At 45.4% G+C, this 27,454-nt stretch overlaps 1 protein-coding gene across 2 annotated transcripts in view; it reads left to right on the top strand.

Moving 5' to 3' along the window:
• The first annotated feature begins 2,091 nt into the window (after positions 1-2,091).
• ELK3 (ETS transcription factor ELK3) overlaps positions 2,092-27,454 on the top strand; it is a 68,939-nt gene continuing 43,576 nt past the window's right edge. The window contains exon 1 of one of the 2 annotated variants that reach the window (XM_073900471.1): positions 2,092-2,465. The gene's annotated coding sequence lies outside the window, so the exon portion shown is untranslated. The remainder of the gene's footprint in view (positions 2,466-27,454) is intronic. The other variant, XM_025881330.2, reaches the window with a different exon arrangement.

Genomic DNA, 27,454 nt, shown 5'->3' with positions numbered 1-27,454 from the left:
GAGGCCTTCATTTGACCAGAGAAACCCTAGGGGGGGCCCATAAATGTTTCGGGAGTGCTTTAAACAGGGGCCTGTTTCCTCAAAACAATCCAACTGCCTGATGAAGACATGTACACCTTTTCTGTCATACATATTAGGATTCTACAAAGATTTATTGCAAAAAAATACAATGAAAATCACGAAAGCCACTGGTTTAAAATATACTTGTGTTTGGCTTTGGCATATACTTTTTAAAATAAAGCAACATGGTGTTCTCAATTGTGTGTGTGATTTTCTTTCCTCCCAGAGAAGGCTAATAAAGTCAGTTTACACTCTCCCGGTCCACAGATCACTGGATCACACGGGGACCCGGAGTGAGCTCTCCCGAGTGACAAGGGAAGCCAGCGAGGGATTACAAGGATAATTCCTAATGTGTAAAATTAGCTGTAGAAAATCAGGGGTTGATATACAGCTCTTTTCCCCATACCTTCTCCTTCTCTGCTCTCCTACGTTGCCCCCAGCTCTCATACCTCATGCTTTCCCACCCTTCTCAGGGATTTGGCAGGCCTCCTCCCACTTCTCCGTGAACTACCCATACCAGCCAGGAAGCAAATGCTGGGAAATGGACTGTCCTATGCCTCAGGTGCTCTGACAGGCACTTAGGGGTGGAGAGCTGGTACAAACTTGAGTCAAGTACAATGCCTACCCTTTAGAAACCCACAGTTTAGTAGACGTGAAAGATTCATGAGCAAATAATCTTTAGAAAAAAATTGCAAAAATAAAAAACAAAATGTTGGGGGGGGGGCCCGCAGTCCGTTAAGCATTTGCCTTCTGTTCAGGTCATGATCCGCGGGTCCTCGGATAGAGCCTCATGTCTGGGCTCTCTGCTGGGGGGAGGGGGGAAACTGCTTCTCTCTCTCTAGCTCTTCCTGCTGTGCTCTCTCACTCTGTGTCAAATAAATTAATAAAAAAATCTTAAAAAAAAAAACCCAAAACAACAAAATGGGGAATCTGACTTGATTGGTTTGGGTTGTGCATAGAGACCAGTAGTCTTCAAAACACTCCCCAGGTGATCCCAAACAGTAAACCCCGCCTGAGAACAGCCCCAGATCTACTGAATCAGATATTCTGGCAGGTGAGGCCCAGGCAACCAGTATTTTAACAAGCCCCCCTACGTGATGCTGGTGCACACTCAAGTTTGAGAACCATAGGTCAGCCTGGCTAGGGCGTGGAGGCACAGAAATGGAGGGTTCCGGAAGGTGAGCAGTTGGGGTTGGAGCAGAGGTGGGGGTGAGGGGCCCTTCCAAAGGCCCCCTCAGCCTCAGGGCAATTGAGTCCTCTGGGTGGGCCATCCCCGAAGGACGTCGCGCTGTGTAGTCCTGCCTTGCGACCACAGAGCCTCCTTCTGAAGCCTCAGTCACTCAGCCCCGGGGTGGCTGCTCATTTCCCGCTGGAGCTCCTTAGAAGGCAGGAAAGGTTGGGCCTGCGGTAGGCCATAGTGAATGGCCAGAAAGATCTCTTCCTGGCGAATCCTGGCTTCCAGTTTATGGCTCCTCATTCTTTTCCCCATAGTGGGCCCCCCTACTCTGAGCTCTGGCTTTTTTTTTTTTTAAATCCCAGACAGAAACCGTGCCTCCTTTTCTGCACATCCAGCATCTCATCCTAAGCAGTCACGTCCCCACCCACGATAAAAGCAGCCCTGTGCCTAGAGCCATCTAACGCTGCACCCCACTCTCCGTGCCCCACTGCCCCACAACTCAGCCATTCCAGCTAACAGAAAACAGCCAGTCTAGCGGCCTCCCCGCTTCGGGCCTTCCCGCCCAGGCCAACTGGGCAAGGCACGACCCCACTTCAGTGCCCCGCGCAGGGACTCTGCGGGCAGAGGAGGGATCCCCGGGTCCGCCGCCGCCCGGGGTCGCCACCCGCGCCCCGGGTTGGGGTGGGGGTGGGGGCTGCCGCTTCTCTGGGTTTCTGGCCGAGCAGCTCCCCCCCCCCGCCTTGGGGAGGGGCTGCGGCCGCCCGGAGTCGCAGAGGGTCCGGAGGCTCCTCCCCTGGGGTGGCCGAGCAGGAAGCGGGGCGCGCGGCGGGCGGGGGCGCGGCGCGGTGCGGGGCGAGCGCGCGGGGCGCGGGCGGCGGAGTATGCGCGGGCCTCGGCGGCCAGCCCCGGCGCACAGCCGCGGCCGGGGCGCGCGGCGCGGGGCGGAAAAGCCTGTTTACACAGACTGCACACCGCCTGGGGAATAATGCAGTAAAGGAAGTGAGCCGGCTCGGCCTGACTGCTCCAACTTCCTGCTCTCACACACACACCAGAGGAAAAAAAAAGAGGAGCGAGAGAAAGAAAAAAAAAGGGGGGAAAAATCAGGATCTCATTACAAGAGCAACAGACCGTCTGCAGACGCCTGTCAGCATGGAAAGTCGGGGGCTTTCGCCCGGTTCCTCCTAGAAATTCCCCCGAAGAAGGATCTTGAAAGCTCCCCCACATCTGGGTAGGTAGCAGGGTTTCTGCCTGTTGCTCGGACAGTTGCAAAGTTTCGTCGGGGTGCTTTTTCTTTCTTTTCTTTAGCTTGGTGGGGGTGGGGCTGGTGGGGGCCGCGGGGTGGGCTGCGGCCCTGGGGAGGGGGCGCCGCGGGGATGCTCCAGCGTCCGCGCCGCCGGCCCCGCCGGAGCTCCGCGCCGCGTCCGACCCTGCGCCGGCGGCACCCTGCCCTGGGGCTGCGCTGCAGCTCGGGGGGGGGGGCGGGGGGGGGGGGGGAGGGCACTGTGAGACTTAGGGTCCCTGGGAGGGACGGCGACGGGGCAGGCTGCGTGCCTGGATGCTGGACCACCGCCGACCTTCCAGCTGGGGCCGGGACTCCCCTGGGGTGGCAGTGGGCACCGATGCTCCGATTCGGGGAGAGGATGAGGGTGGAGGGGGAAGCCGAGGGCGTGGGGAGCGAAGACGCGGGGCTGGGGGCCGCGTCCCTTCTCGTTCGGCAGGTGACCCCCCCACCCCCACCCCCGCCCCCGCCCGGGTCATCGCCCCCAGGCGCACGCCCAGGTGGACCTTTAAAAGCCAGCGGAGTCCTTACTGGACACGATTTTGGCGAAGGACCGGGCGGGCAGCAGACGGTCTTGGAGCCCTCAGCCCTTTAGGAAGGGGCTCTTAAGCTTGCAACTGAGCGTTGGCCTGTAATGCTACTGTAACTTTTGGGAGGAGGAATTAAAATTTTGGAGAGTTAAAAAAGACAAATAAGAGATCTCGGTTTTGTTATATTTTTCTGAACCGAATCATCCTGAGGACAAGCTGCATTTAGGTGGCGGGTGGGGGTGGGAGTAAGAAATGTTATTTCAGAAACTGCAAAAGGGGCTTTTTAGAAAAAAAAAAAAAACGAGTGTCGGGAGAGTTTCTGGCTTGTCTGGAAACGGCAAGACTAATTGCCATGCGCTTCCGCTTTGAAACTGGCAGCAGACAGCATCTTGAAAATGACTCACTAGAGGAGCTCACAAAGAAACTGGTTTGCTCCTTCTCAGGTTTATGTATTTGTGCCTTTTACAGTTTCCTTTGTAGTGTTCGAGGGGTCCCCCGCCCCTTCCCCGCCGGCCCCCTCCTACCCTCCCGCTTTTGGAAGCCCCTGGCCGGTCTTTAACTACCCCCCAGCACCCCAGCCAGAAGGGGGCTGGGGGAGGCTGAGTTGTTGTTGGAGTTGGCTGGGGAGAGGGTTACAGGGATTCTGCTGCTGCTGGGGGAAAAAGTGCCCTGAATTTTCCACTGGCTGCTGCAGGAAGAGAGAGCCCCTTTAGTCACTGCTAAGTAATGTCTGCACACACACCAACTAATCTCATTAGGAGTTTCCGCTGCTCGGCACAGGAGGGGTTTTGTGCAACCACTGTCAGCCCCGGGGTGGGGGGGGGTGCGGTGGGGGTGGGGTGGGGGGGTGCGCTGCAAAGGGACACAAGTCACCGCTTTATTTACTTAGAGGTGCAGCTGCCCGACAACCTTTTTCAGGGCAGTATCTTGAAAACTTTAAAGTCACTTGGGCCATTTTGGATTTCGGACTTAACAGGTTTTTCTTTCCTGGTTGTGCATAGGGTGTGGGTGTGTGAGTGTGAAGTTTCTATTGCCCAAGCAGCTCAGACACCCCCATTCCCTCTCATCTGTGTTTGTGTCTTTGTTGGAGGGGGTCTGGGGGATGAGGGAGCCAGAGGAGGTGAGAAACTAAAGCGAGTTCCAGGCATCTATTAATGAGCTCAAATCGATTTCTGAGCCTTACTGCTTTATTGCCAAACAAAATACCCTCTGATCTCTCTCCCTTTTTCTCTGTCTGTGGCACACATTTATTTGGGATAGGTCAGTTATGAGTTTCATTTATGGGGATTATAAAATTACAAATTGTGTTAGGAGGGCATGTGGGTCAGACAGTGAAGAAGACTGTCCATAAGTGATTTTAGAGTTTCCAGTAATGATCCTGCCTACAAAAACCCTGATGGTCTTTCTGTGCCAAATATAGCAAAGGCCTTATGGCCTTACCCTCCCCCCCTTTTAAAACTTTTAAATGTTGGAAATGTGTAGAGTTGCTTAAAAGGGTAAAGAATTTTAAGGAACCTGATTGGAACTGTGGGGTTCCTTTATTGACAAGGACATGCTGCTGGAGGACATACTCCTTTTTTTTTTTTAAGATTTTATTTGTTTGAGAGAGAGAGTGAGCGAGCATGAGCAGGGCAGAGGGAGAAGCAGACTCCTCGCTGAGCAGGGAGCCTGATGCTGGGCTCGATCCCAGGACCTTGAGATCATGACCTGAGTCGAATGCAGACGCTTAACCGACTGAGCAACCCAGGCACCGCAAGGACATACTCCCGAGGGGTTTTGAGGTGTTGGTATTTCTCTTCTGGTGGCAAAGCATGTTCTAAAAACAGCCCACCCAGGGTGTGAGTCAGTGGACGTGAGTACAGGATGTCCCTAACACAGTGCTTGGCACAGAGTAGATGCTCAATAAATTGTTGCATTGAAAGCTGTGGGTAGGATCCAGCACTTGTAACAAATAGATAAGAAAAAAATTTTTCCAGATTGCAGGAGAGGCCCCTTTGAGTGAACTACAAACCAGTTTGGATGAACAGACTTTGGGGAGTAATTTTGTCCCCCAGGTCACATTTGGCAATATCTGGAGACATTTGGTTGTCATAACCAGAGGGGGTGCTCTTGGCATCTAGTCCGTAGAGAGTTAGGCATGCAGCTACACATCCAGCAAGGTACAGAACAGTCCCGCCCCCAATAAATTTCTAGCCCCAAATGTCAGTAGTGCCCACAGTGAGAAACTCTTATTTACATTAATGTGATGATGACTCTTTTACCTGTATCCATTCAATGAATAGGACATTTACAAATTGTCAGTTGCACTTTTCTGCCACATATGTAACACTGTGCATGAATTTTCTCTCCCTCGCTCTTTCTTCTTGGTCAGTAATATGCCATAGAATGACATTTAAATAATGAATTGTGATGGTTTACCTTTTTGAGCTGAAATAGACTATCTCTGAACCTCACTTACTTGGTACTAATGCTTTTCAGACTAGAATATCAATAGTCCAGATACGGGAGAGCAGCGATTTTTTTTTTCAACCCCATTTGAATTTTGAAGTTTCTTAAAACATTTATTAAAGATCTCTTCTTATTTAAAAAAATTAATAATTTAAAACCACTAATATACAGTAAATGTAACTCTGAGATCATATTTTGAAATTTATATTTGTAATAACTTTTTGGAACTTGAATCTTTTCCTGAAATCAGTTTTAAAGTCCTTCCAGTCAGTGCATATAAATTAAAATATTCCTTTCTTAGTTGTCAGATATTCGGTTTTGTGTGCTTTGTGCTACCCAATTATGTTTATACATCTATCTGATTCAAAACACCAATGTTACAAAACATTACCTATTGACAAACCCAAAACTAAAAAAAATTATCCAAGGATGTGACTTCCTTGGAGTAGAGTCCTTTTCTTTGGCGGGGGGGGGGGGGGGGGGGAGGCGCTGATGGTGAATTATTGCTTCTGAATTAATGGCTTTGCTCCTTTGCAGTCCTAGAGAATGATTCAGCCATCTCCCTGTCCCCCAGAACTGGGCTTCCTCATTAAACTTTAAAAGCAGTGGGTTCTCTGTTTTGACTGCACCCTGGGTGTAGGCAGCTGGCTTCTGCCTCCTCCTAAGGGCCTGCTCCCACCTACCCACCTACTTACACACACACACACACACACACACACACACACACACGGGCCATTTGAATGAAAGACGCCGCTGCTGTCAGATTTTTCTGTATGTTTCAGGCAAGAGCTTTTTATATCCTGGTTATCCATAGCTCCCTTTTATCTTTGTAGGTTGATTTATAACCTATTTGAGATTGCACTAGCATGACCATATTTTATAAAGGTTAGCTAGGTTTTTTTCTGTTTTGAAAAAATATTAATGTGAGTCATGTTAGGAAGATTCAGAAAACCACGAAGAAAAATATAAACATTTCCCATAATCCCACTGTCAACATTTTGGTGTGTATTTTTTCAGTCTTCTAGAATGTGTGTATGTGTGTGTGCACACATACACACACGCACACACATACATAAAACTTTTCATTGGAGTCACACTATACTTTGTTTTGTAACTTATTTTTACTTAACATACCATGTAACACATTTTCAAAACTAGTACCAAGACCAAAATTACTGCACATGGAGCATGAATTTATTGATCTAATAAATGTGTTGACTCAACAGTAGATTGACATAATTTTTTACATGGACTTGTTCAGTGTTTTTGTCTCTGTGGCTCCAAGTAATGTTCTAAGAATGCTGACCTCGTAGAAGACTGAATTCATATGTGCTGTGAAATTTGGGATTTTGATGAGTTTCTCTATGATTTAAGAATGAGTCATGATTTGCAGTAGAATATCAAGATGTAGTAACAGGAAGTCCAGGGCACTACACATCAAAATAGAATGTTAGATGATGAAAAAGAGAAGCTAGGTTAAACTGAAAATGTGTCTTGAACTTTAACTATAAGGTGGGAGGAAGGTGCCTCTTGTACATTGTGAAAATTCTTAGTTATTGCTGTTTCATTTTATATCCGAGAGTTTCCAAACTTTGAAACTGATGTTTTCGATGGCTTTTCAGCTCAAGATGACTATTGCCCATGTCCAGTTTGAATTAAGATCATCCAACTTTTTGGTTGAAATCGTGGCAGAGAGACTATGGTTTTGTGGCACAAAACTCTGGTTTTGCCACTTAAAGTGCAGCCCCAGTAAATGGAATTATTTGTGTGTGTGTGTGTGTGTGTGTGTGTGTGTGTGTGTGTGTGTAACCTTCTGTTACTGAATCCTAAAGGCCTTCAAAAATGGTAGATCATTCAGTCTTTTAAGTAATTGCAGAAATTTGACTCCTACCTATAACCAAAATAAAAACGGCCTTTCATCCATTACTGGAAACTTAACGTATGTGTCAGCAGTTTAAAAATAAACCTTGAATTGGTTATTTCAATAAATTGTAATTTGGCTTGAATTGCCACCAGCAATTATTAACTCATCGATTATGTGTTTTAATTTGTATTTCCTGGAAAGTAATTATTAAATTATTATAGAATTAAGTGGGATTATTTTATAATTTGTCTTCGAGACTTATTTGTGTATTTTTAAAGAAATTAAGATGATGGGCGCCTGGGTGACTCAGTTGGTTAAGCGACTGCCTTCACCTCCAGTCATGATCCTGGAGTCCCAGGATCGAGTCCCAGGATCGAGTCCCACGATCGAGTCCCACATCGGGCTCCCTGCTCAGCGAGGAGTCTGCTTCTCCCTCTGACCCTCTCCCCTCTCTCATGGGCTCTCTCTCATTCTCTCTCTCAAATAAATAAAAAATCTTAAAAAAAAAGAAATTAAGATGATGGTTTTACTAATATATTCTAATTTGAGTTAGACTAAAATTAACTTACCTGCTCTAAAAAGAGACTCTAAAGCACATGGTATCATAGTATTTTTAAAGCTACCATATCTAAGAATAATTCCTAATTTTCCATGTATAAATATGGAAATGATGGGGTAGGTATAAAACACACTTATCTAAAACATGACTTCTCTTAGACTAAGGTCAGGAATCCTTTAAACAGTAGAACAATGAATCTGAGACCCTTGATGTCTTTTTTTTCCTAATTGAGGTATAATTTCATACATGGAAATGGACAGATCCTCAATATTTTTGTATACATCCATGGAATCCCCACCCCTTACCTCCAAATAGAGATTATTTTCATCACCTGAAACTTTCCCTAGTTATTTATTTTTATTATGGCAATTTCATGATTCTACCATGTAGGTTATTAAACCCCAGAACACCTTGATAAGATACTGCAGTATTTTTATTTAATCTGCTTGATTAAAAACAAATCATTAGAATGTGGGGATTTCCTCAGCAATACCATAGGAGGAAAAATCCCTTCTGCATTATTTAATACTGCATAAGCTAACCCAAAGTAATATGTGTGCTGCAGAAAAGAACAGATTCCCTTAAAACCAGTTGTGTTGAGGGGCTATCTCTTAATCTTCCTGAACCTCAGTTTCTCTGGCTGGATGGTGAAGTGATTGAAGTGTAGAGGCTGGGATAATCCCTTTCAAGTCAAAAGTTCTGTTGTACTACTATTTTGGAGTAAGGAACTTGAATTCTTCTAAGAGTTGTGAAAATGTGATGTGAATTTATGCTGTCCTCCCCAGACAGACAATTTTCAGGCATATACAACGATTTAAGCGAAGTATTTTGTGGTGGGAAAAGGGGTTCCCCATAAATTTCCCCTTCAATCCCATTCTGGCCCCTTGTTGAATAAGGAACACTCGAGGGAAGCTTGCTACTCACTGCTGTGCTTCATTTCCTCCTTTTTGTAAGGTTTGTGGCAAGCATCACTCATTTCTAATGGCCCACAATCACCTCATTCTTGGGGACACCAGTGACTGTCTCTGGATTGGATGCTGAGTAGGCCAAGATAAGATTTTGATCACCAGGTTCAGTCCCTCTTCCCTCCTTTCTATAGTCTTTGAAAAGGCTCTCCATCCTCCACTGCTGTGTGTGAGGGGTCCCTCATTCCCTCTGGCCTTCTTCAGTTCCTTGTCTGCCCACAAGCTAGAGTGGTCCTTTAAACACAGGTCTGACGGTGTCACACCTCAGCTTAAAATCTCCCAGTGGCTTTGACCAGGGTAAAGACCAAAATCCTCCATGTAGGTTGCATGCTGTGATTGGGGCTGGCCACCCTGGCTCTTCTTCCATTCCTCACAGGTGTCCTGTGCCCTTTGGCTTTTCCAAATGCTCTTCTTTCTCCTGAGAATTCCCTTTCCTGCCCCCACTCCCATCGATTGTGCTCACTCTACTTGGCTAGTTGGTGGCCATCCTCCAAGACTCAGCCTTTGCTGGGCCCCCAGGCTGGTGCTCTAACCATCATCCAGTCATCTGTCCTGGCCTTCAGAGCCCCTGCCATATTTATTAACAGGTTTCCTCTGTGTACCCTCTCCAAATTCTCCCTCTCCAGATTCTCACTATCCAAACACAGGTACTAATCAGTTTGAGATCTCTATTTCCAGAGATAGGACTGGTGTCCCTCATTATTCCTTAATATTCATTATCCCAAACTCGGGAACATGGAGTTGATAGCCCAGCCTCCCTTGTTATCCAAAGCCTCTGCCAAACCCTTGAATCCATTTGACTCGGGGAGTGAGAGGTACCTGCCCACTGATGCGTCATGATGTGTTTCGCATCTGTCTCGGCCCTCAGTCTGGAAGCTCCCTCTGGGCCTGCTCTGTTTTTCTCATCCCCGTATTTATCCCAGCACGTTGTCCAGTACCTGGCATTTATTGAATTATGAACAATCTGAAGGGGGAAAGCTTGCCGTTGGACTTGATAAAGCACCTCATTACCATGCATAAATCCAACCCTTTGCTAGATGGTGAATTACTTGGATTAATAAGAGGCCTATCTCTTGGTTAAATCATAAAGACATCCAGGAAGAGCCTCTATAAGAGGACATGTAATTTTCCAGAGTTTTTGTCCAGACTTGCAAGAACAGTAGATGTACAGAAACAAGTTTGTTAATATCTGAGAGGACAAACGTCAGCCTTGTTGCTACCAGTGTTATACTGGGAATGGTTGGTTAACAGTTAAGTAATTCATAGGTCAGTGCAGCTTGAAAGGATCTTGATGTGAAATTCTTTCCATGTTAAAACTGATCATTCTACAGCAACTAGCATTGGTCTTTCATCAGGACTTCAATTGACCAAGTTTTCGTAGTTCCTTTGGGCTGCGTTCCATAGTATTTGCTGTGAAAAGTCCTTCACTTACACTAAAACCTGTGTGTAGCTTTTGTCTGTAACTTCTTATAATTAGTGAATGGTGTTTCTGATTGATTTCTGATTGATTTTGAGAATAACAAAAGACTCTGTGTATTTGAAAGGATGACTAATACCTACATTGTTTTTGGTGAAGGAGGGCTGGGTCCGCTGTGAATTTCAGCTGGGTTTTGCCACAGAGCAGTTTGTTGATAGTCAAACCTTGATTTACCAGAATGTACGATTAAGCAGATTTCTCTCCCTACATTTCACTGTCAGAAGAGAGAGAGTAAAACAACAACAAAACAAGCCCCAGAATTTATTCCAGGATGTGCTCAGGAATTCTCTTTAAGAATTAAACAGCAAGGGGGCACCTGTGTGGCTCAGTTGTTAAGCGTCTGCCTTCCGCTCAGGTCATGGTCCCAGGTTCCTGGGATCGAGCCCCGCATCAGGCTCCCTGCTCCGCGGGAAGCCTGCTTCTCCCTCTCCCACTCCCCCTGCTTGTGTACCCTCTCTCACTGTCTGTCTCTCTCTCTGTCAAACAAATAAATAAAATCTTAAAAAAAAATAAAAAATAAATAAAATCACCATAAAAAAAAAAAAGAATTAAACAGCAAGGATTCTCTTACACTGTCTGCATCTGTAAGTTCTCATCATCCTCAGAATGATGATCCTAAGGCCCAGGAAGATCAGAATGCTCGATTGAGTGAGAAAAGGGGTGTATGGTCAAACGGTTTTCTAACACAGTTAAGAAGAACTCTTCTCTGGTTCATACTCAGTGAACTAGAAATGTAATCTCCCCACTCTCTCCTTGTTGGAGTTTGGAAGGTTTTCCTTTCGAGGCTAAAATATAAGTCCTGGTTGTTGGAGTTCATTTGAAAGTGAAGAAGATAAGCATTGACAGGTGTGTGTGTGTGTGTGTGTGTGTCTCCGTCCGCATACGTAGGCCACAAGAGGAATGCGTGAGTCGTAGAGAGTGGGACAATATGATCTCGCTGTTTGCTCCTCCTACCTCCAGAGGGGCTGTTCTCATGTAGGAATTGAGCCCTGAGAGAGGATGGGAGTATAAGGGAACATTTGCTAAACTTCTCACCCAAAAGAACCATTTTTTCACTGTGAGAACTCAGAGAAAACTTGAATTTTTAAAAAATACAATTTATAGGAGAGGAGAAAGTGGAGATTCCTAATTTCAGCAAGTCCCATTAAGAACACACAAGAAGGGAGCAAACCTTTTAGTATTATTTGGAAGAGCATATCTGGATGCAGTACCTCCTTGTGCCATTACGGTTTTGCATTTTGAAATCTTCTGGAATCTAGAATCCATGTGCATTGGTAGGGAAGTTATTTCTGCTAATGTCTCTGTCTGTTTTCCAAGACCTAGAAACTGATCACTTAGACCAGAAAGTGTGGGGTGGTAGAACATTGCTTTTTATTTTTATTGCATTTTTTCTTTTTAAAAGTATTTTAGAACAAACATCTCCAGATTCTCCAGGTGACATTCTGAGTTCAGGATTGGAATGGATTAAACCCCAGGCAGAGACATGTCGTCGCATCTTGTGCTGAGCCTCTAGTGGAGGGCAGGAATGCCTGTCGATGGGCCAAACTCATCTTTGATAATAGAGGCAAAAACATCACTCAGGCAGCCCCTTGATATTCCCTGACCTTTGCTTAATTCACTTCTTTGGATGCTTTAGTGCGGATTCCCAATTCTGCATTTATGATACTTGGGTAAATTCAGCAACTTTGAAGAGTGCTAACATTATCTTAAAGTGAATTACTTGTATTACAAATGCATATGCTTTTAGAAGATGCCTTGAATCAAACAAATGTCCCAAGTACACTGGGGTTCTCCAAAGCTCAGAGTCACTGCTCTTAACTAAGAGCATTGCCCTGCTTTGATTTAAATCAGAGCTGAACCACAAGAACAGCATCCTCTGCCAGCCTTAGCCACATCCTTTGCTTTTTTTTTTTCTCTTAACCTAAATATTAAGACCTAATTTGTCTTCAGGAAAAGTAGAAACTTTAAGACGTTGACATAGAAGACCATACATGCTCCAGACGATGAAAATGTAAAAAGGGTGACTTTCTTTAGCTAGGCGAAAAAGATCCTCTAAAGCAGGATCCAGCTGTTTTTTGTTTTTGTTTTTGTTTTTGTTTTTACAGTTAATATAGTCTTGTGGAACAATTATCGGAAAAGTGGAGTATCACGTTGTATGAGACATTTCAGGGAAGGGCCAAGCCACTTTAGTGGACAGCAGATTCCCGAATGGGAAGTAAGGGCCATGAGGGCACTTTGGGGTGTGCATCGGCTGTTTGATGCTGATGTACCAACAGCCAGTCTTTTCCTTCAGATGCTGTTGCAGGTTTCTCGAAGGACCTAGGCGTGCACATTAGCCAGACACAAAAGAAGAAACCATCGGTCTTCCATGTGGTGACCATGTTCATGTTCTTTTGTTCATTTATTCAGTGCATGTGGGGGGTTAGTAAATAGGTTTGAAATACAAGTCATTGGGAGAGTTTTGAAATCACTCTCTATTTTTGCAACAGTTTTCTTAGAAGTAACTGTACTCACCATGAACACCAAGATATTTTAAATGTGCTCCACTTACTGGAGTTGGTCGACAGGTCAGGCTCGATTTTTAAATAGACATTCGGTGGAAAATGAGATGCCTTTTGTGCGCCACTTTACCGTTGCGCCATTATATTTTGCCTCGTGTTAAAAAGAACTCTCTGAGAAGTTATTGAAGTTTAGAAGAACCCCTGCATTTGGTACCATAATCACCATATGTAGCAAAAGGCGCAAAAATGTGAGAGAAACATATGCATGTGGAGACAGTAAAACCATAAAAGGACTGGTCTACCTTCATGACTTGAGATGCAGCTGAAATCCCCCACAGGTGTCCACCACATGAGCAGGTGATGACATCTGGAAGACTGCAGCGTCACTGTTTTTTTTAGATCCCTTGCAAAGTGAGTATATTATCATACCAGATTATGTAAAAATGTTGATGCCTCGCATTTGCATTTCCTAAACCGTGGAAGAGTTCTGCTGAGAAGAGCACGGAAGGAAGGAAGGAAGGAAGGCGCAGCTGAAGTACGCACAGAATATAGAAGCCCCTAGAAGCCCAGAGGAGTCCATTTCCTTGCTTAGCTAGCCGTCCATGTGAGGTGGCACTTGGTGCTTCTCAACAACCTCTAAAGAAGATGTCCTAGGTACCAGCAGCTCCTAACCATATTTGCAGCAGTGTAGAGCAGGACCCAAACACGAGCTCGTGTCCATATAAGCCCGCTGAATCTTGACCTTTCCAGGAGCCATCCCATTTTGACATATGTTAAATTTCAGAAAAAGGAAAAGGTTTATCTTATTATGAGCCATTCATAAATCGCCAGCTCAAAAATGCTGTATTACAAAGTTTTAACACTGATCATATGCCCCTCAAGAACCTTAAGATCAGCTAACGAGTATCCTTTTTCTCTTAAGGTGGTTTCAGTAGATTTACCCCAGGAGGAGGGAAAACTAACTTTGCCAGGAGTGCTGCTTGGGGGCAGTTTTCTTCGGGGACTTAACCATCTAGAAATGTTGGAAGAGATGATACTTTATTGTTTTAAGTTCTACAGAAGAGACAAGAGAAGTTTCTCTGGGAAGACAAGGACTTCTCTCCCTCTCTGGGCCACTACTAGGGCCATGAAGGAAAGCTGGAGGGGGAAGGTCAAGGGTTCCTAAGATTAGCAGCCTGATGTGTCATGCATGCATGAGAGGCAGCCACTGGGGAAGAGAGACGTGTTCTAATGCTTGTAAATGAGGTAGAGGGACTGAACCACGCATGGGCAGCCCGCGGGACCCACGGTGGCCTTGGTAGGACGGGGGAGCAGAATGGTCACACTGGAGAGCGATTTGGAGGGACCGGAGATGTGGGCCATGAGGAAAGGCTCTGTACCTTTCCCGGGGGGTGGTACTAGGGAGATAGGGTTGCAGGGCAGATATTGGAGGTGGCCCAGCCAGGGAAGGGGAAGGTGCACAGATGGTTACCTTTCTGACCGGAAGTGCCCAAAGCTATGGCGGGACTGGGATGCTGAGCACAGCTGTGCAGATTTCCCGGTCCCCAGGGTCCCTTGGGAATCCTTCTGAGAGGAAGAGATGGTGTCGCTGCCCACACCTGACCCCACCCGGGCCTCCTTCCTCCCCCACCCTGGCGTCCGCTCAGTGTGTGTGCACATGTGTGAGAGACACGGAGGACGATGTCGGTGATCCTGTGGGTGGGCGGCATTTGAGGAACGGCCCCGGGGAAGAAGGGCCCTCGGATTAAGCAGAATGTATTGCTGGTTGCCACTGATGGAGGAGAGCAGTGTCCAGATTTTTAATTGGAAGAACGAAGATGAGAATTTTCTTTGACGAAACGTATTTTATCTTGCATTTTTTTTTTCTAACATTTCCACTGGGTGGTGCTGCGGGAATTCCTACCTTTTGCCTTGGATCTACCCTTCCCAGAAAGACGCCTCTAGAGCATAATAGGAGGAAGTCCTGATTTAGAAAGATTTTACAGTTTCAACACAATAGAAGGGTTTGGAGGATGCTCTGGCAGGAAATGTTTTAGTTTCTGGATGTGGAAAATCCACCATCATTTTGTATCATGCAGAAGTTTTCTTACTATGCCGGGTATAGACTTTTTGGCCTTCACCAGCTTCTTATTCTTTCAAGTGTATCTGAGAGATTATGGTTTCATTCTAGTGGAGGCAGTATGTGAGATTTCCTTCATTTTTGATTTTCGTAAAACTATCATAGCAAAGTGAGCAAACAAACATTTCCTGACATTAAGACAACCATAGATTTAAAAAATATCTCTGCGAAGGTTTGATTTGAAGCGGAAGGCATTGTTCCATTCCCATTTTAAAGAGCATTTGTGCAAGGCATTGACCAAAAGGAGAACTTGGATTTTTATTTTCAAAATCCTCCTACAGAGTTTTTCAGTCTGATAGCACTCCTGTATGCAGGAGGAGAGGGTTGGCCTTATCCCTGTTTTACAGATAAAGAAGTTGAAACAGAGAGAAGTTGACCTCCCTGCCTGAGATCATGCAACTCGAAGTTGCATGCGGCTGCGATGAAATTTATGTTCCGATTTCCAGCTTTCCCCCTTGTGCATAGGATCAAGTTTTCAAAATATGAATAGTACAGAAGTTCAGGTAAAAGATTTTTCATCCAAAGCCCTACAAAACAGAAGAATCACGGGGAGTATGGGAGGGAAAAAAAAATACCCACTGGGACTGAGGGAGCTCATCAAATGGAAGCTCACATGTAGGGACCGTTAGCAAGATTTTTCAGTAAGTTGTGCTGAATGCAAGACAGCATTTTGTTTTTGTGTGCTTGCCGCGGTCCCCCACAGAATCCCAAATGTTCCCTTAGGACCCGGAACAACAGGGCCTCCCCGGAGGTGTTTGTTTTTAAAGGGACAATTCTGAGCTCCTGCCCGGTGCCAGGTGCCGTGCTGGGTACGGTCATGTGGTTTCCGTGGGGTTCCCAGTCTGTCCCTATTCGCAGGTGAAGTGTCGCCCATGATTCCTTCTGTTGTTAGAAGAAACGAGCAGGCTAGATCTTTCACGTTTCTTTTGACTTTCATACTCTTGTTCCGCTGCTCTGTGTGCCTACACGGAGCAGCAGGATGGTCTCTCCTGCTGAAGGGGAGCTAAGGGAAAGAAGGGACTGCTTCTCATGTCTTGTCTTCACAGTCAAGAGTCAACCTTGATTTATTTAGCATGGATTGAACCTGGAGCATGTCTAAACCAACATACAGATCTTTTTAAAAAGGGAAATCGGTTTTTAAAAAAATGATGGAGGCATGGGTTCATAGTTTCTTTCTTAAAACAGAGCCGGTTGGAATAACTGGAGTCACAGATGAGGCAAAGTCAGAAATGAACGAGGACATTTCCTGATTTGATTTGTAGTGGGAATGTGACATCTCCCCCTGAGTTCAAATGAGGCTTCTCTCTTAGAAGCAGGGAGGCACATGAGAAATGAAGCCTCTGCTGGAGGAACTCGGTGTGGTGATTAAGGACCTGGACTTTTGGAGCCATATGCCCCTGGATAGGAGTCTCTGTTTGTCCATATTACTCCTGTGACCACGAGCATCTTATTTCACCTTTCAAAGTCATGACTTCCCCATGGAGTATTAAATTTAGATGTGTATCAAACACTGAGCACAAGGCCTGGTACATAATAAGTGCTCATCAAATGTTCACATTAAAAAAGAAAAACTCCTATTTAAAAGTAACAGATGGGGGGGGCGGGTCTTAGCCGTTTCCTTGAGAATTCCATGGAATCTCAGTATTTCTGGTCAGGGAGGATATACCTCATATTTTGTTTAGAATAGGGCTCTTTATTTGAGATTTATAAATTATCTTCAGTGTTTTACAAATCCTGTTGAAATTATATGTATTTTGTATGAGTTTACCTCCCCCACCTCTAGAGAATTTCCGATTCTCAAAAGAGTCTGTGGACCAAACATGGGAAGAAGATAGTACCCTGGGGATGTGATTGTGTGTGTGTGTGTGTGTGTGTGTGTGTGTGTGTCCTCTGTATGTAATTATATGCTTTAAGTTGACTCTATGAGATTGTGGGTATTTGGCTGTTTTGGACCCATAAAAACAATTTCATATAGTTCAACCTAATGGTGATAATTGTTAGAAATAGGATTTGAAATAGTGTCATAGTGAAAGAAATTATGAGGTGTGAGTATAGCTTTTTTTCATACGTTATTTATCTAAAGCTCATGAGGTAAACTTTGTCAGGGAGCCTTGGACCACTGGTAATCCAATTGATCTAAAATAACTTCTGTGTACAGTACTATAAAATAGTCTTGATTTTCACTGGGATTTATTGGTGGCTTTATCACATCTAATGAATCATTTTTCTAGCTCCATATGCTTTTGATCCAAATGGCTACTGTTGAAGGAGAATTTGCTTAGTATTTTTTTCCTCTGTTGAATTCATAGGGTTAATTATTCTGGGGAGGAAACAAAAGTCTCAGTGAGTTTTCTTGGGCAATAAGAATAGCAGTGTTCTTCCAGAAAGGAGAGTTTGGCCATCGTGTTGAGGGTTAAAACCAAGCTGACACACAAAGCAAAATGAAACCAGAGCTGCAATTACAAAGTGGGACAGATGTAGGAGGCCAGGTTTCCTGTGGCCCATTTTCCAGTTTCCTGCCTGCAACCTGCAGAAGAGGAAGCTGAATGTTACCAAGTATGAGAACTGAAGGGGGACGTGCTTCAGGCCAGAATTAAGATAGGCGCAAAAAACACGGGCAACAAAAAACAATTGCAAAGAAAGTGAACATTTGGGTTTTAGTCCAGAAATGTCTGGGAAGGAACAACCCGTCTGTTTCAAGAAAAGACATTGTCAGTAGAGCTGTGCTTCCCCAAGAGACTCTGTGGAGAGGGACCTGGGGACAGGTCCAGGTTGTCGGAACCTCTTTTATATTCCTACGCCTCTTTCAAGACGTGGTCTGCTCTTTAAATACAGTGGGTTACCTGAAAAGATTTTTCCCTGCAGTGCCCAGGATTTCTAAATCTGTTTCCTGGGCATGTTGATATACGAGGGAAGTGGATGTGGTTAACCAAGTGGCTATAATGAACTACAGCCTCATTTTGGGAAGGCTGGGTGACCAGTTGGCTGCTTTGATCTAGCAGGCTTGTGTTCCTTTAACTGCCCAATAAAATTGTGTGTGATGTTTTCAAAGAAGAGATTAAATGGTGATGTGTATGTTTAAGACTGCAGAACGCACACTCTGTGTGTGTGTGTGTGTGTGTGTGTGTGTGTGTGTGTCTACGTGTCTACCTGACAAGCCACATGGGGAGAAGCAGGGCTCCTGCAGTCAGAAGACACTGGAAAAGTGGACAAGTCCATCTTTCTTTGGAGATAAAAAAGAGAATAATAGAATTATTCTGTGTGGGGGCTTATTAGCACATTATAGAAGAGTCTCTGAAGTCTGATACTACAATCCCCACCTTAAGGGTAAAGAAATTGAGATTCAAAGAAACTTAGATTCACTGCACACCTTTTTATAGAATGCCTGTTGTCTGCCAGGTGCCATGTTGGAATTGCTGGGTGGCACTCCAGTAAGGATGGCTAACACTAAGTAGCTCCACTGGTGGGAGCCTTATGGAAGGCTCCATGGAAGGCACAGATGAAAACAACAGTAAGCCTTGCTGAAGGCTCATAACGGACAGGGCACTGTGCTGAGCTTTTCCTATACACGCTGTCACTCAAACGGACTTGCCTCTTGGAGGTACAGAGAAATAGGTGTGTGCTTCTGGGGCAACCAATTATTTATGAACCCTCTGGATTGATTATGGTTTTTTCTTCAAGCCCAGAAAATTTATATAATGAAACGGTTTTTGCCCTTTCTCTTGGACATTGATAATATAATGGTATACAAACACTTAGTAGGTGCTGCTCTAGACAGGAGTGGAAATTAAGAGAATTTTGAATGTTAACAAAGTGTTAATATTCAGCCCCCTTTCTCTAACCATTCAAGTTTTAGCAAGCAAAAAGACATACTTATGGAGCGCCTGCTTTGTTTGCTTCTTACACAGGAGTTTTTCTCCTTTCCTTGAGCCCTCTAATTTCTGACTAAAATTGTTATTTTTATGTTGGCCCATTTTTTTAGTTCCCACAATATATAAGCTTTAGAAAATCAAAGAATTCTGTCCCCTCAACTCCCACCTTAATGTAACTTTAAAAATGAAACCAGGAACATGCAAAGAGAAGTGTTAGGTTGCCATCAATAGAAAGAAGAACAAATAAGTTGGTATTTCGACTTCTAAGAATGGCAGCAAAAACCTCATTCTTTGCATAGAGAGTCTGGGCAGCCCCATCTCGCATCAAGTTGTCTGGCGCCACCTTGTGGCAGACAGAAAGAATGCCCACTTCCGAGAGGAGGAGACGCAGAAAGAGGCAGCGCTGAACAGAGGGTCCCCCAGGGGCCCGTCTAGGTTTTGTGGGTCTTGCAGCTTAAGCAGTTGGAAGAGACCGTCTTTGTAGCACCCCCTCCAAATTAGAAATACAAAATTACCAGGACCCCTAGCAAAGAGCTTGTCCCTGAGCATTAACTTACACTATTAACTTCACTGTGCATTGACCTTGGAGCGAGGGTTCCATGTGCCCAGGCATTGCTGGCGGTGGTGGGTAGAACCGAGTCTTCTCTCAGCCCAGCAGCTGGTGGAGGCTTGGGTGACCCGGAAGGAGCACATAACCCCTGCTCCTGGGTGACTTCTGTTCTTCAGGCTCAAGTAGGGGAGGTTGCCTCTGGGTAAATTGCAGGTGCATTTCCTTCCAGCCCCCCAGCCTAATTCTTGCTTTAGCCTTTGCTGATGCTTTCAAGCCTGTTGTGGGGGACTTCTGCCTCTCTCCTCTTACCCCTTTAAAATTTTACCCACCCTGTAGTTTGAAGGATGAGTGCTCTCACTCCCTTCCCTAGATAGCCTTCTCCAAAGAGCCTAATCCTAATTCTCATGCATGTTCCATGCAGTTTTACAGACCAGGTAAGGGCACAGGCTATGGCATGTGCTATCCTCAGTTTTATATATTCATTCACTCATGAAACAAATGTTCGTTGGGTGTCTAGGGTGACCTGTCACTGATCTAAGCTGGGGATACGTCAGCAAGCAAAACAAAGGTCCGTACCCACTGAGTCAGCATTTGGGACCAGTACTTCTCAAGCCATCAGTAGAAAAGAACTAGTTTTTAAAATTTCTGAGACACTGTGGACTGATAATTTTGGGACACACAAAAAAAATAAAAAAGATATCAAAATAACAGCCCAATTTTTAATGATAGATTTTACAGGCATGAAATGACATTTCAACAAATGCAATTAGAATAAGTGTAATGAGAAAAATTACAAAAAAACTGCATAGTCATTGAAAGTGCATGCAAAGGCAATTAATATAGAAGATCATTATTAGTACTGGAAACTTTTTGCCATGTAGTAATTTTAACCAGACAAAACGTTTGCAAGTGAGCTAGAGATTCCCTGTATTAAATGCCTATAAGCACACTTTAAACAAACACCCTATTTGTCAACACTGAACTTCTCATGGAGAAAGTTTGCTTCTTGCTGACTAATGATTTAATCTAGGTTGGATACAATAATGCTACCTGCAGGAGATGATGTATCTAAACTATTTTTGTGTTTTGTTTCAATTACACTGGAGAGAAGCCAGTCTCACGGAGGAATGTTGTCTGCACTAGAAAAGAGATTTTGAAACCCCATTTCCACAAACTCAGGATATTAATTTTTTTAACGTTCATCTAAAAGCAAGTATTGCTGCATTTAAAGTAATTCCTTGGTTAGTTGCCAGTTCCCACAGTTTTTCCTATAAAGTTATAGTTATATTTAAATCTTTTAATGAAATCAGTGAATTCTAGATTTTTGTATACTTTTGGGTTACAGTTGAAGAACCTTGAATATCACACATTTTAGCGTGGTCCCACTTCATGACTCTGACTAGTGCATCGCTTGTGCCAGTAAGATGAATCTACCTTGATCACATATGTGGATATAGTGATAATGACAGATTGCAGGAGAAGTCTCTATACACTTATTCTCGATTTCTGTACTCCTCTTATCATGGACCGGTGACCAGCAGTTAGCACTGGTGTGTTGACCACACACTGAGTAGACTGTTCTAGGGGGCCCCTGCTCTTCCACAGCTGGTCCTCCATTTTCTCATCTACAAAGTGGGAACGGTAAATGTATTTAACTCCTAGAGATGGTGTACGAATTAAATGAGATAATACGGGGAAAGGGCTTGACAGAGGGTGAGGGCTTAATAAAAGTACCCAGTGTGTACAGAGTAGGCAAAGATAAGGCTCTTAGGATTAGAAAAGACAGATGAATGAATGAATAAATGAATGAATGAATGACTGTGTGAGGCAGACCGTGAGAAATGCTGAAAAGCTTCCTGGCATGAGTGTGTCTGCACCATGTACGTTGCTTTCACATGGGAGGCGCTGGGTGGCCTTTCAGTCTCCTTGGCCCATCATGCCTACTGTTTGAGCCCCGATTGGCGGTTGGCCAGTGCGGGTCTTTCCCAGCCCTGGGGAGGAGGCAGCTCTCTCTTCCTTGGGCAGGGTGTTCATTAGACCCCCAGGGGCCAGAGGAAGTGTGCCGGAGGTGAGTTAGTGTGCCGGGGCCTCGGGGCTAGTGCCCTTGACTTGAGGGAGAGCTATGGAGAGTCTGAAGCTGGGGTAGAGCCATGTGGCCCACGGAGCTCCAGGAGGCAGAGGAGGACACCAGGCTAGTGAGCATGATCATGGGGGCTAGTCTGTAGCATCCTTCTCTGTGCGGCTCCATCCAGATTCGAGAATGAATCGAGGATATGGTATTTGTAGTCTTCAAAAGCAAAAGGGTTGAAGACACAGAATGGGGGTGGAAAGTAAGGCTCAGTCCACCTAGGTGTCTCTCCCTGTTGCCAGAAGACAGGCCCTTTACTTGTGGCCAGCTCTGCCCCTCTCCTCTCTGCACCTGTTGCCCTGACCGGCCTGCAGCAGTGATAAGCATGTTGTCACAGATGTCCCTTGGGATGTCACTTTAGAACACTTCTCTTTTTCTGACCCAATAGCTCTCATCTGCGTGACTTCCGGCCCTCCCCCCTCCAGGAGCACGAGAAGTGGGGTGGAATTAGCCCCAAGGGAGGTGTGGGCACCCAAGGGCTCATAGCAGCTGGGAAGCCTCAGGCTCAGCATTTCGAACCAATGTTTCTTAAGCTGGAGTCAGCAAGTATGTGCCCAGAGATCCAAGTTTTCTCAGAATTAAAAAATTTTTGTCCTTTCATTTTTGATGATAGTCTGAAAAACCAAACATAAGCATATTTCAAGTCACTTCATAAACAGTCACCAAGGAGCTGAAGATTCTCTTTGGATTCCAGTGACTTTATTGGGGTCATTGCGTAATGAACAAAACACCAAGTGTTACAATATCTAAATGAAGCCTTTGAGCTAGGTGAAAGCCGAATGACCTCACAACATGCTCTGTGAAGAGGTTTCCTTGTTGCCTAAAAAATAATAGTAAACATATCAGTAACACCAGGTAGCAGGTGTAGTTCAAGTGCATTATGAGTAATTTGAGTGATCCTTACAACAGCCTTGTAAGAGAGATACTTTTGTTATAACAGAAAGGTTAAGGAACTTAGGCAACGTCCCACAGCCAGGCAGGACCAGTACTTGAACTGGAATCCAGAGGGACTGGCTCCTGAGTCAGTGCTTACCTGCTCTATAACCTTCCAAACAGACAAAGTGGCTCACTCTCTCACTGCTGCGGGTTGTAGGGAATAATTGTGCTTCAGTGAAAAACTGTGCACTCTCTGGGTGATGTGGTCCTGATTTTCCGGGAAGCTAATTTACAATTCTGTTAATTATAGATAAGTGACAGCAAAGTAGCTATTGTCTATAGACATGCAAATTTTGTTCCCTCTCTCAGTGCTCAGTTGACTTCTCTCCCACCCTCGGGTTTGCCCTATGTGTGCATTCATTTCAGTGTTTTTGATCTACAAATGCTTCTATCGTTCACATATTTTTTAACTTGTTATAAGGTCTGCCTAGTTCCTTCCTTGATTAGTGAGTAAAATAAAATCTTTACCATGTCTTCATTTTTATGTCTGTATGAGAGCAATGATTTTACCCATTTTGAAAATTGTTTTTTAAAGATTTATTGACAGAGAGTGAAAGAGTACATGCAGGGGGAGGGGCAGAAGGGGAGGGAGAAGCAGACTCCCTAATGCAGGACTCAGACTGGATCCCAGGCACCTGGGATCATGACCTGAGCCGAAGGCAGCCGCTTAACCGACTGAGCCACCTAGGTGCCCCAAAAATTGTTTTAACAAAGAAATTTCTCAACCCATAGCTTCTCAGTGAGGCGCTCCGTGACCTTCTGCTCACACCCCGCCCCCCCAGGCTCCCACCCCCTTAACCTGCTCTGGCTGTGTTTTTCCATAGCCCTGTTCTTCCAATGCTACAATTAATATTCCTGTTTTTGTTGTTGTTTATGGCCTGTCTTCTGCTGGAATGTGAGCTCCATGAGGACAGAGGTCTTCATCTCTTCTGTTCACTGATATCTCCCAAATACCCAGATGGCATCTTGGCGTAACGTGGACACTCAAAGAAAAAAAAAAATGAAAGAAGTGGGGAGAGAATTGAATCTTTATAGGGTCTAGTGGTATAAACACATCTTACTCAAAAGGGCTACATTGGCTCAGTCATTGCCGTAACCTTTCCATGAATGTGGGACATCTTTGAACAAAGCATCATCTATCATATGTGAAATTACTCAGTAATTTGAATGGGACACAGGAGGCATCTAATTTGTAAACTTCATTTTATCATTATATAAGAATCATAAACCTTGAGTTTATATCCAGTCTTGTTTATATCGAAGGGAGAATATAATAAAAATTTTAATGAAAATATTTGTCAACACGGGGAACCTATTTTTTCCCTCACTCCTTTAAAAGGAAGTATGCATATTATTCAAATTGGACAAGCTGTTTTAAATATCTAACGAAACTCCAGTGTGGCAAGATCTGGGCTGTAAATTACAAAGGGAGAGGAGAGCAGGGGATAACCGGCTGGTGGCTTTGTTCTCTGGAGTGGCCTGGAGGTGGGTCTGGCCAGGGTGTGACTGCCGTCTTTGAGGGGGAGCCCGCGGAAGGCACAGTGTCTAATGCTGAGGGGCACCTCTTCTTGTAAGAGCAGAAGCGGACTGATCCTCCTAAATCTCAAAGTGCAGAGTTTGATTTTTGCATAAAGAATGGCGTGACAAGACCAGACCAAACTGTATACATTCAAAATAAGGTCTGGGCAGGGGAAGGGGAAAGAGAAGGATTTTCTTATTAGCAAAAATTTGATTTGGGGAATATTTTTAAAAGCTGTGTAGCAATTTCTTTCGTGTGTTCTGTATATTTTAAGCAGGGGATTGTGGGCACGCGGCTACAGGAGGTCAGGCTGATGAAATATTTTAACTTAAAGCAGGTTTCCGTTGGCATAATAATGTATCAAACATCAGTTTCAAGTATCAACACTTTCTTGAACTTTTTGCTTAATAAGAGCCACAGTGTGCAGTCTGAATCACCCACGTTCCTAATGATGGCAGCCAGATAAATCGGACTTTATTGTACCTGCATGTTAAGACCTAGCACTTCATTAAAGATTCTAGGCGTCAAAGAATTAAAAAAGAATTAATTTCAAAGCTTTTTTTCTGGTAATAGAAATACTCATTTGGATGAATTTGCGAATATGTTGGTCATTGTTGGAAGGGCATGCTTCCCGGTCCTGACGTTAGAATCTTTTCCAGTGTCCCAGAGGGGGCAGAATTTGTTGGAGGCAGAGAGGGGATAGAATGTGAAGCATAATTGTATGTGGAAACAACTGTGTGAATGATGAGTAAACGTATTTAATCATAATTAAAAGAAATTAAGATTGGAACTAAAAGCACGGTGAGTGCCCTCGAATGGAGAGAACCATCACGGTGATGTCGGCTGGGGCCTCTGTCCCCCAGTTGCCCACATATGCTCTTGCGTTTTAATCACCTGGATGGCTCTGACCAGAGGTGGTGGGAGGGCCCGGAGTCACGTTGGCCCCCACTGTATCCCGGAATTACCTCGGCCAGTGTAGAAGGGGGTGACCGGTTCGAAGGTGGGATTATAAACTCACAGGGACAGGTTTCTGGGACGTGTGTCTGAGTAGCGTGTGGCTGGGACATCCAACAATAAAGGTGTGTGCTCCACAGTCGTCGACACCGGAAGACCAGTGAGGGCACAGGGCTGGCCAGCAGAGCTGGGGAATGGGAGAATGAAGACCCCAGCCCCGGCTTACTGTGCTTTCGGCAGGGGTGGCTTGATGCCGAGGTCTCCTCCTGGAGAGTGGTGGCCGTCACGCTTCAAAGGAATCCTCCCGTCCTCAGCGGTAGCCTGACTGTGACACCTCGGTGTGGGCGAGGTGAGGGGGAAGGAAGGGAAGGTCCCAAGGCCCACCCAGCTGGGGGCTCAGCGCCGCCCTGCTGGTCTCTAAGCACTTGTCAGAGGTAGCTCTGTGATGCCTAGTTCACAGCCCCATGCCTTCCCTTGGCCCAGTTCCTCTAATTCCAGAAATCCAGGGGGCCCCTAACGGCCCCACACCCACCACTTGCTCCTCTACTCTTTTTCATCTCCCTTGTCTTTCCTTCCTTCCTTCTACCTTTCTCTAAGGCCATGGCCGTAGCACCCACGGTTGTCCCTTGGCCGGCTGGTGGCCCTCCGTCAGCCAACGCCCCCGGCATCAGGCAGCATGATTTTTCATGTCTAGACACACCTCATGATTGTGAATGCAAGCCCTACAGTGCAAAGATAATGGCACTCGAGCAAAGAGAAATTTTTAAAGCAAAGACATTGGACGTTGTCATAGTCAACTTTGGCTGCATTGGTGCCACTTAACAAACGGCCCCACACGTCCTTGGCGAACCGCGCCATTTATGTTTCTTGCAGCGAGCCTCAGGGATGCTGCCTTAGCCTGTGGGTCGTGGGCTTGGGCTCCAGGCTTTGGGTTGAGCTCCCGTTGGCTCCATGCATCTCATTTTGGGTCAGTAGCCTCACAGCAGTGACAGGAGCATGAGAGGAAAAGTGCAAACACGTGGAGCCTCTTAGACCTTGGCTCAGAATCAGCATGGTTATCCCTTCTAGTGAACATTGCATTGGCCAAATGGAATCGTATGGTCAAGCCCAGATTTCAGTGGGGTGGGAAGAAAGCACTCCATTCTCTTGCACTGCTGCACGGTCACTTGAATGGGAGAAGGAAGGAAAGCTCGAGAACATTTCATCCTCCTAAGTTATGCCCAGAGAACATGGTTCTCATACCTGGGGTGGGAGTGCCATGAACAGGGATCCAGGCAGCATGAGAAGCTCCAAGGAGTCCTGGTTGGTAGAAGCAGTAAGTGTAAATACATTCAAATACACGAATAGGTTTCTGTTGTCCCATCTGGAACATGCTGGTTTGAGTCCATTAATGTGCAGGTGGCTGACCGCCTTCCTCCTTGGTGCATGAGCCAGAGGCCCGGCCCACCCCTTCCCTCCAGACCTCCAGACCCACGGGCAGCCTTCTGCCCTTTGGAGCAGGTTCCTCTGAGCATCCGCTTAAAGTTTCAAAGATATTTTAAAGCTTACTGTCTGAAGCCTTTGGCCGAAAGAACACCCCCCAAAATTTGAGATGACTGTTAGCAATTCTTAGTGCCAATGATGAGGAGCAAGCTTGTGGCTCATCCACAAATAATCGGAAGGGTGGTTCATATTAGGAACCCAGGCCAGCAAGCTGCCAGACATCATAGCAGCTGTGCTTACAAGACTCATGAGATGCAGGGGCGGTTTTGATCTAACAGTGACATGATTTACTGTCTCACAGACCCAGTGGCCATTGTGGTGAACATTGATTTCTGTAAAGACTGTCTCGTTTAAAGAGCCATAAATAAAATGCCTTATGGGGTTTTGGAGAACATTCCTAATCTGCTTCCCTTTAACTGAAGAGCCCATGGTTGCTTAGAGAAAAAATAACACGTATTCTTTCGGGTAAACGTGTGAAAAGGAAGAAGGAGGTGAGTACTTATTGGATGGTGAGGTGCTTTCACATCCATCCCCATGCAGGAGAAAAGTAACTTGTCAGTCTGAAAGCTGCCACTTTAAGAAGAATGCATGGGGGGCATTGTGGAATTAACACAAATGTTGGCCCAAAGGGGTCCTTGAAGGAAGTTATGACCTGGCTACCAGGTCTCCTGGGCTCACATACCTTGCTCAGTGCACCTCAGCTTCGGCGTCTCCTTGTTGCTATCATTGGGGGGTAAACCCTAATTCTCTCTGGCTTGGTCCCCACTCCCAGCTTGCCTTTGAAGCTTTCTCCAGCCAGAACCCAATTTTCTACCCTCTGGTTGTCCCTGGCATCCTCAGCCCAGCACCCCTCAACTCACTCCCATCCTGCCCAGATTAAGAGCCAGGGCACTTGATGTGTCCAACCATGACAGGTCACCTGAGGTGCAGGTTTCGAGGCCAGACCAACCACCTCTTCTTTCCTCATGTAACGAACGTGTGGTTTTTTTTTTTTTCCTTTGTTGAGAGGATTTATTTTTATTTTTTAAATTTTA

The sequence above is a fragment of the Callorhinus ursinus genome, unplaced genomic scaffold, assembly GCF_003265705.2.
Source record: "Callorhinus ursinus isolate GAN/ISIS: 27379988/994484 unplaced genomic scaffold, GSC_fseal_2.0 scaffold14, whole genome shotgun sequence".
Lineage (NCBI taxonomy): Eukaryota > Metazoa > Chordata > Mammalia > Carnivora > Otariidae > Callorhinus > Callorhinus ursinus.
Note: the sequence above shows the minus strand (reverse complement) of the source record. Positions and strands in the feature narration are given on the sequence as shown.